The sequence below is a fragment of the Rutidosis leptorrhynchoides genome, chromosome 3, assembly GCF_046630445.1.
Source record: "Rutidosis leptorrhynchoides isolate AG116_Rl617_1_P2 chromosome 3, CSIRO_AGI_Rlap_v1, whole genome shotgun sequence".
Taxonomy (NCBI): Eukaryota; Viridiplantae; Streptophyta; class Magnoliopsida; order Asterales; family Asteraceae; genus Rutidosis; species Rutidosis leptorrhynchoides.
Genome location: NC_092335.1, coordinates 539,195,258 through 539,205,715, shown reverse-complemented (window position 1 = coordinate 539,205,715; position 10,458 = coordinate 539,195,258).

The window sequence follows — 10,458 nt, the reverse complement described above, 5'->3', positions numbered from 1 at the left end:
CTTCCTCGATAAGATGACCGAACTACACGTGTCATCATGAATCCGAACTACACGAGACTCACTTCCCCGATAAGATGATCAAACTACACGTGTCATCGTGAATCCGCATCCACATGTGATCCACTTCTCCAATCACAACCCACATCATCGGGGTATTCCAATCCACAAAACAATATCAACCCTTCGCCATTGAGGTTGTGTAATCCACATCACAAGCACATGTGATAACGTACACACAAAGTGTGCACCCCGCCAAAGGTGGTCAACCAAAACGCACAACCCATTTCAAAATTAGTCAACCAAATACTCCCAAAAGGGTTCCAACACTTCCATAATCACTAAACCTAGTGATTAAACCCAATATCAAGGCCTAGACATGGCCAAAACGTCAACCAACCCAAAACTCACCAAGTGACAAGAATAACTAGTCACTATATACCCACTTCATCATCTAAAAGGGTTTACAACTAAACAAGCTGAAACCCTAACTCGAATATCAAATCTAACAATTGAAATTCGGAGTTTGAACTTACTAATACTACCACAACGTAGCTAGGAGTGAGATGAACAACTTTAGAACCCGAGCTTTGGTGAGAATCCGACTCCTTCTTCTCTAAATCAAGCTCTCTCTCTCTCTCTCTCTCTCTAAACCCTTCCTCTCTCTCTAGATACAAGTGTGTGAGTGAAAAGAGGTGAAATGAGGATAAGATAGCCCATGGATCAGTTTTGTGACTCATAAACCGACCCTCAAGTGAAAATACCAAAATACCCCTTATTAACTCAATTTATCACAGCTGGCCCGTCAGTTCTGTTGGACGGCGTCCCAAAACCTGGACGGCGTCCAATCCTTCATTACTGGACGACGTCCTCTAATCTGGACAGCGTCTCAATCAACTGAAAAGGATTGAAATAGAAACAGGGTCTTACATCAATTTCGTAGAATATTTTGATAAACGTTTTGGATGAAACAACTGAAATCTTGTAGTCCACCTTTATATACAGATTATGCGCACTATTAAAACTATGAACTCACCAACCTTTGTGTTGACACTTTTAAGCATGTTTATTCTCAGGTCCCTAGAAGTCTTCCGCTGTTTGCTTATATGTCATACAAGCTATGTGCATGGAGTCATGCATGCTTTATTCGAGAAAACTTTGCATTTACAAAATCATCACCATGTATCTTATTTTGATTGCATTGTCAAAGGATGTATTATTCTACACTATTATTTACGATGATTGTCTATATGTAGAAATCATCAGATGTCAAAAACCTTGGAATTAGATATTCATTTATAGTGTGTCTTTTCAAAAGAATGCAATGTTTACAAAACGTATCATGTAGAGGGCAAAACCTCACTATGAAATCAATGAATAACATACCGCGTCAATAGCGATTTTGACGGGTCGTTACAGTTGGTATCAGAGCTTGAGGTCATAGGGAACCATAATTTGAATTAGTGTGTTTAACTGGTAATTGTTAGGATGCATTAGTGAGTCTGGACTATGACATTATTTGTTTTAACCGATTTTTGCTTATCAATTCTTGTTGGAAATTACATACTTATCATTCTTAAGTCTAGACATGTTTTCTTTCATTTATTGCATAGATAATGTACAGACGAATTCATATCTTAGCATATCTGTTACTGTAAATTTTACCTGACATCTTCCGAAGATTCCTCCGTAATTTATGGGATTTGGTATTATATATGCATATGTAAATTATGTATTGAAGAATACCAATCTAAATCCTATAATTTATTTCATATCAAAAATCTTTTCCCTTATTATACAAGATGGATCCCGCATCTAGTTCAAATTCCTTAGATTCCGATAGCTCTTCCGATATGGAATTCTACCTGAGCTCCGAAAGCAGCGTAACCTGAATTGATCAACCAATTAGCCATCATTTATTCTGGATGAATTGGGGATGGGTTCGTAATCTACTTAATCATTGGAGACAAGAATAAGGTGATCCCTTCCATCCACCACATTTCCCTCTGGGCGAAGAACCTGAAGCACTTACCGGCGAACCAATCCGTAACACCATTTTCACCCTCATTTCCAGAATAGCTCGCAACGATTACGTAACATCTACTATTCTAAATCTTATTCATCCGCTCGTTCGAACCACCAATCATCCCGGTGTAATGGAAGAAGTCAACGATCTTCGCGCTCGAGTAGTGGCGTTGGAGAATATGGTGGAAAGATTACAAGCACCAGCAACAACACCAGTACCACCAACAACATCCACATCGCAAACCTCAATACCACAAGCACCAGCAGCATCACCGGCATCAACAGTACCACCATCATCAACACCAACTGTATCATTACCACCACCAACAACCACTTCCACATCACACACCTCAACATCACAATCTGTACCTCGGGCATCAACATCATACGCACCATAGGTACCAAGGAGTAGCAACAACAACAGACGATGAAGTATTAATTCATCACTTCATTGAAGAAATATTCTGCAGAAAATATGTAGTTTCTAAAAGTTTTAGAGATTACTTATTCTAGTTCTAACCGTAAACCAGATGAGTAGATGGATAAAGATGATAGAGGAAACCCTGATAAGAATGGTGTGTGATTTACAAGCTAGACTTGTTGTACAAGCGCCACCAGCGGTATCACCAGCATCACGATCAGTATCACCAACACCAGCAACACCTGTAGCACCACAAGCTCCACCAGCTCCATAACCACCGACGATATCGACAACACAATCACCAATAGGTATATTGAAATAACGGGTTATGAAGTATTAACTCATTATTTCCAAAGAGTTTATATATTATATGAATTTTGGAAACCATAATATATCTTTTCATACTAAGCTATTATGTATGAATTGAAAAAGAGTAGATACTACTCGGTTAATTCATATTACTAATAGGCTATGATGTACATCCTTCGTTAACAACTTAACCATCGTTAATTACAATCTCTGTTTCAACTCAATGAATTCCGTTTCATAATAAACCAAGTGTATGCAACATCCCATCTTTTTCCGTTTACTTTCCGTCTATCTATTTTAAAGTCCGTTATATAATTATAACATCTTTCGTTAATACGCGTTTTAAACTATTTCGTTTAGGTAATTCAAGCACCCGCTTTTAAACTTGAGGGACTAAAGTTGTCAAGTGGGAAAAGTCTTGACTAGGTCAACTAGTCAATCATGTCTTCTCCTCTATTCATTCTCCTCTTTTCTCTCTTTTGATACTTCAACTTTTCTCTCAACCTTCAAACAAAGAATCATCATCTAAATCCGATCTAGCAAGTGTTTTACAAAACAAATTACATATTCGGAATCCTTGCATCTTCCTCTTCAATTCCATACCGATTTCATCTAGTTTTGGTAACTTTCTAAAATCACTAGATTCTTTGTTCTTGATGTTTTTAACTTATAAAGGTGTTAATTAGTGTATATGGCTCCAGTCTAACATGAATATATGATTTGTATGCTCGATCTCGTTGTTTTAGTGTAACTAGCATGAACTTGAAGAGTGTGTGTTTGATCTTGAGATTTAATTGCTAAAATGTTGTTAGATGTTAAAAGTGCATGTACTAAATATGTTACTAGCATCACTAGCTTCACTTGGATGTGTAGGTTGATCAAGAAAGCTTCACTAACATGATTATTGATTTTGTGATTTTGGTTAGGGTTTGATAGACTTAATTATGAACTTTTGATGCATTAAATGCTTGATAATGTTGTTTGTAAGTGTTTGGTTGTATTGTATGCGTAATTACCTACGAAACGGCGTATTATATGCGTGCATTCAATTCCCGAATCATCAATGTGCATTTATGAACTTGGATGCAATTAATGGTGAACATTTAATGCGGTTTTGGATATTATAAATGTTGAATTGATTAATGAAATGTGCTTAGTTGTTTTTCTCATCAAAATATCTTTCCAACGATATAGGATACATGTTATAAGTGTTTTCGGATCATATGTTGTGTTTGATTAGAGTTTGGTTCGTGCACTTATGAATTTCTGCAAGCAGAACCTGTACACCAGTTTGGACGCCGTCCAGTGCTTCATTACTGGACGTCGTCCAGAACTTTTGGACGCCGTTCAAATGAACTGCCAGGGACTGATCTACTTGGTCATTTTTCGTTTAATTCCAACTATGCTACACACCTCCGATTAACATGTAACTTGTTCTAACATGCTCATATATGATTATAAAACTTAGAAAAATTGTCCGAGACCCGACCCGAACGTGTTGACTTTTTTGTTGATTTTGACTTGACCAAAGTTGACTTTGACTTGACCAAAGTTGATTTTCATTCAAACTTAACCAAATATTTATGCAATTGTTCTAACGTGATTTTATAGTTGTATCTTGCATGAAACTTGAAAATTTGACTCACATGCTGTATTAATCGAGTCGTAACGAGCCATAGGACTAATTGAACACTTTAACCGACCGTGTTTACCGATATTGATACAACCTATTGTTTTGGTCGAGACTAGCATTCTTTCTTGCACACGTTTACTTTGTGAAGTACATTTACCTTCGTGCACTCAAGGTGAGATTGTAGTCCCACTTTTACTCTTTTAAACTTACATTTGGGATGAGAAAACATAAACATTTTGTTTTACAAAGTGAACACAAGTACGGAAACAAACATTTTACGTACGAGTTAGAACAAAAATCCTTAATTCGATTATCATTAGTTACACTTGCCGGGTGTAAGCAAGAACTTATGTTGTATGGCCATATGGGTTTGACAAACCTTCATTCGGACGGTTCGCTACCGTTATTCGGATGAAATATATTTTCGAGAAACAGTGTTGGTTCTAACACTATGTGTATGGGGTTCGTGGAAAGTTAAGCCTTGATAATTGGGTGCTCGTGATAACAATTTTTAGAATGGTTTACTATTATTTCAACATTATAAATCTTGTGGTTCATTTGTACTTACTCACTTACTTACTTAAACCTATGATTTCATCAACGTTTTCGTTGACAGATTTCTATATTTTTCTCAGGTCCTTGAACAATAGGTGTTACATGCTTCTGCTCACTATTTTTGATACTTGCTTAGATGTCGAGTATACATGCATACATGGAGCATCTTTTGACTTACTTTAAAATCGTGTCGCATAGGTTTCATTTGTACGTTAAACGTTGTAACGTAACTAGTCGTTGAACTACTTTTGTAAACTTGAAACATCTTTACATTTGAAATGAATGTGACATATTTTAGTCAAACGTCATTTTAAAGAATTATGACCACGTAACGGGACCTAAGTAGACGGTGCCGTCAATGATGATTTTGTCGGGTCGCTACAGATAGTATCATAGCGTTGGATGTATGGATTTAGAGTTCATTGGTGTTAACCCCGAGTCATAGGGTACTATAGCACCCCGCCAAATTACCATCTGACGGCGTGTTAATCCAGGTCCCACAGTTAACAGTTATGCCCTCTATATGAGACGTTTAAAGCAATCGCATTTAATTTTATTAAAAATTAACTTTCAAAAACACAAGTCAATAATCCCAAAATAGAAATACTGTTGTGATCTTAACCATAAGCCAACAGTATTTAAACAGTATAAAAGTTTTAAATGCGAAAGTAAAATATGTTCTTTAAAATCAAATGTTGACTCCAAGGCCAGTCATGCAGCAAACACAGTGGAAGCATACCTCTTAAGGACCTGGGAATAATAACACGCAAAAACAGGTCAACAAATAATGTTGGTGAATCAACAGGTTTTAAAAGTATAACAGTATCTGAAAAACAATTATCAGAAAAATAGTTTAATTTCCTTGACCACGAGATTTTACAAGTACAACACAAAGTCGTAAAACGTTTGCATAATATGAGCACCTGAATACTAGCAATGACCCGAGTATAGAAGCCACTACACCCGCCTTTACCTCCTAAAATGTTATACACTTGTTCAAATGTATTTAATGTTCAAAGTAAATGCACCACAGTTTTTATAGTGGGTGAGGTTGTCAACCTAACGGATCCGTCCATCTAAATTGTGCTTACACCGATGGTATGAAAAGTATTCAAGCTAGAGGCTTTTTGAACAAACTCAATATGCATATATAGTACTCATGTCAATACAAAAGCATTTGAAAATGTAAGTATAACAGCGTGTATTCTCATCCCTGAAAACATGTAAAAAAAAAGCGGGACTATAGACTCACCTTTGAATAAAGCTCGGATTGAAAAGTGAACAATTAACTAGTACGGTTTATAGCCGAGTAATGCAACCTAAGTATACGTATTTAGGTTGGTCAATATATGTATCTTAAATAAGTGTGGTTTCATAGTGTACGTTGTCTTATTGCTCGACTCGACGCGTTTCAAAGTAAAAGTCAACTATATCATGCAAGTCAAACAAAGTCAACCGAAGTCAAACCGAAAGTCAAACTTGGCCAATGTGGTCAACTAAAGTCAAAATCAGTAGGTTCATGTCAAATATTGGTCAACATGCCAAACCTAAGTCAAACAATACGTTTTAGGTCATGAATGATCATTTTCACAATTTCAGTTTATCGTTATGCACAAAGTTCATGAACACGTAGCATACTTAGCACATTATCTCATAGTAAAAATTTCAAGTATACATGAGAAACTCCAGATCATAAATATACTTAAAATAGATTCCAAAAAGTCTAGCCAGGGACTCATACGACAATTAAAATTCAGGAATCAGAAGGGATACATTTGGGGTTTGCCAAGTCAGTTTCTGACCGCGCACTGATTTCATTTTGGCTATAACCAGAGTTAGGAACATGAAATTAATACAAGACCAGTGGAAATAGTTCAAGGACAAATCAAAGTAACACATATAAAAAATCTAGAAACTTTTTTTTAGCCAATTTGTACAGTTTATTCGTGCAAGTTGAACATTCAGTTTTCAGCTCAAATCAGAATTCACATAAAGTATGGCTCTATTGTGCCCAATGCATAAGGTTTCAGAGATTGACATAAACTAACATAAGTCACATATCATGTTAAGTTTCATTTTCCATAAGCATACATGCTCAATCAATAAACACAATCCACAGAGTATAAAACAGTGAGCAATTTGCAGATTCGATTCTCATTTAGTTAGTCACATTCGCACTTGATTTTCCGAAGATCTAGATACAATTAGCCTATGATATCCCATGTAAAGTGAAGTAATTTTTGTCTATATTTCAAATATGCAAAGCTTTAATCACAGAAGTTAACACATTTTATCATACAAGGTTATTTTCATGCAAGTGCTGTATAAAACTACTTTTACACTAATTCAAGCATATCTCGGGCTATACATAAGCAAACGACATGATATCCTAGTCTAAATTGAGTGTTTTTAAATTATCTTTCCAGTGGTATAAGTTTCACATGCCAATTCGTTGTCTAACAATTCCAGATTTCTGATCAAGCAACAAAAATACAACGATAATTCAAATTGACATAACTTAATCATACGGAAACGAAATCAAGCGAATCCAAAGCCTAAACTCAATAGTTTTTCGCAAGGAATCTGATTATAACATAATAATTAACATTTGAAAAACTTAATTTTTCTGATCAAGCAAAAAAAAATTCGTTTTTAAACCATAGCGCATCAAACAATCAAAATAACGATAACGATTAACACGTACGCGTATAGACTTGAGCAATTGACAACATAACTATGAAAATCTCATAAAAATCAGATTTTAAGAATTAGAGTTCATGTAATTATACCTTAGATCGCTAAAGAATTATACCAACGCGTAGAGGAGATCGAGAATTGCAACGTTTGTTCTTGAGGTTTAATCAAAAATTAAAATTGAGTGTGTGTGTGTGTGGGTGATGGTCGACGGCAGTAGAGGAAGGAGAGGGAGCCAACAAAAGTCGACCAAAAATAAATGGGTAAGATTACACAGTTTAGGTTTATACATGCCCTTATATATTTAGCCCTAAAATCGATAAATACACTTAAGTCCCTCAACTAAACCAACATTTAACAAAATAAAGGGGAGAGGGGAGGGGGTCGGCCGAATATGGCCCATGGGGTATTCCCGGGCTCGTGTTTTGCAATTCCGTGTAATCGTGGTCCATTTTAAGTGTCGTTTAGTCGTACCGAAGGCCCGGAACGCTAACCCGATCGTTAAACGCAACCAATCGCTTAATTTATTAAAAACCCAATAAATTAAATATTTTAAAAAGTTAATAATTAATAAAATTAATTATTAAAATAAACCCGAGCGTTTCGTTGCTCAAAAAGCTATTATCAAAATCGTATCGTTTTTATCGTATTTCATTATCCGAAATATTTATTTGAATTAATTTCAACCCATATTAATTATTGTAACCCTCCGAAGATCAAGTATGCATTTATTACACATAAACACATAAAAGTTAAATAATCGCCCTTAAATAAACTAACGGAAGGTTAACGGAAGTAACGAAAAAATCAGGGTTGTTACAGGTACATTAGTGAGTCAAGACTACTACCGGCATATAGACTTGAAGTAGGAATTACTTGACTACTTGTGCATTTATACTCGAACTTTTCTATTCGTATCTAACTCTTATTTCATCTTAATCTCACGTAGTTTAATTTGATTGACACGCCACCTAGACTTTATGAGGTAATGTCAAATGCACATATGAATTAGGGTAATATAATTTCCGGGATTATATTACGGTGACTCATATGGACGTTCCGAAATTATAGTATAAAGAATTTAGGGCGAGTCATGGAAAATTTTCTATCTTTATTTCATATCACGATTAGTATTATTGAGAATACTAATCAACGATATTCTTGTGCCTTGAAGGAACAATGCCTCCTCGCCGAGTCCCACACAATGAAACTCCCGAACAAGCTCTTCAACGAATGATAGCCACCACCGTAGATGAGGCCATGGCCGGTCACTCATCCAATAACAACAACAATAACAACCACAACAACAATGGAGCCGGTAACTCAAACGAGGGATGCTCCTACAAAGCTTTCATGGGGTGCAAACCTTATACTTTCGATAGGACCAGAGGACCGGTTGCTCTCACTCGATGGTTTAAGCAAACGGAAGCCGTTTTTAGCATAAGCGGTTGCCGGGACCAAGACAAGGTCAAATATTCCACCCACACTTTTGCCGGTATCGCTCTCACGTGGTGAAACACGTATGTACAATCAGTGGGTACCGATGAAGCCCAAGCTATCTCTTGCTCCGATTTAAAAGAAAATATGATCACCGAATACTTTTCCCGCAAAGAGACTCGAAGGCTCGAAAGCGAGCTAAGAAGTTTGAAAGCAGTCGAAAACGACCTCAACGCTTATAATCAACGGTTTTCCGAGCTAGCTCTAATGTGTCCGAACCTTGTAAATCCCGAGCCTTTACGAGTTGAACTTTACATGGATGGCCTTACTAATAGCATCAAACATGGGGTAATGTCATCCAAACCCGCTAACCTATAAGAAGCTTTGAATATGGCCCGCCAATTGATAGAAACGGTGGACGAAATCATAGTACCGGCACCTAAGGCCGAGGATAAATCGGGTGGCAACAAAAGAAAGTGGGAAGCCCCTCAATCAAGCAACAACAACAACAACTTCGCCAAGAAGCCTTTCACCTCCGACGACAAGAAGGGTTATGCCGGAAACCTACCTTTTTGCAACAAATGCCACAAGCATCACTTTGGTGAATGTGGTAAGCTAATTTACCACCGGTGCCAAGGAAGTGGCCATAAGGCCAACGATTGTAAAAGTGCCGCCCCCGTCGCTCGAAAGGGACCCAATGCACCAAAGACGGTCACTTGTTACGAATGTGGCCAAACGGGTCATTATAGAAATGCATGCCCAAAGAAGAAAGATAACCCCAATACGCGCAGCCGAGCTTTCAACATTAACACCGAGGAAGCCCGAGATGACAATGAACTAGTCACGGGTACGTTTCTTCTCAACAATTCTTATGTCTCTTGCTTATTCGATTCGGGTGACGATAAGAGTTTTGTATCCAAGACTTTGACTCATTCTTTTAGCACTCCACCACTCCTACTAGATACTACTTATACCATTGAAGTGGCCAACGGGAAACTATTGAGTGTTGGCAAATTTTATCGGGGGTGTACGTTAAACTTAATGGATAAAGAGTTTGAAATTTACTTGATACCTATAGAACTAGGGAGCTTCGATGTAATCATTGGTATGGATTGGTTAGACAAAATGAAATCTCACATCCTTTGCGAACTTAAAGCGATTCAAATTCCTATCGAGAATGGTGAACCTTTGATTGTCTATGGCGATAAGAGTTGCACCGGACTCAACCTCGTCTCGTGCTGTAAAGTTGAAAAATACCTTCGTAAAGGTTGTTTCGCGATTCTAGCCCATGTTAAGAAAGTCGAGATTGACGAGAATCATATCGATGATGTGCTAATTGTTAGTGACTTTTTCGATGTTTTCCCCGACGAATTACCGGGCCTTCTAC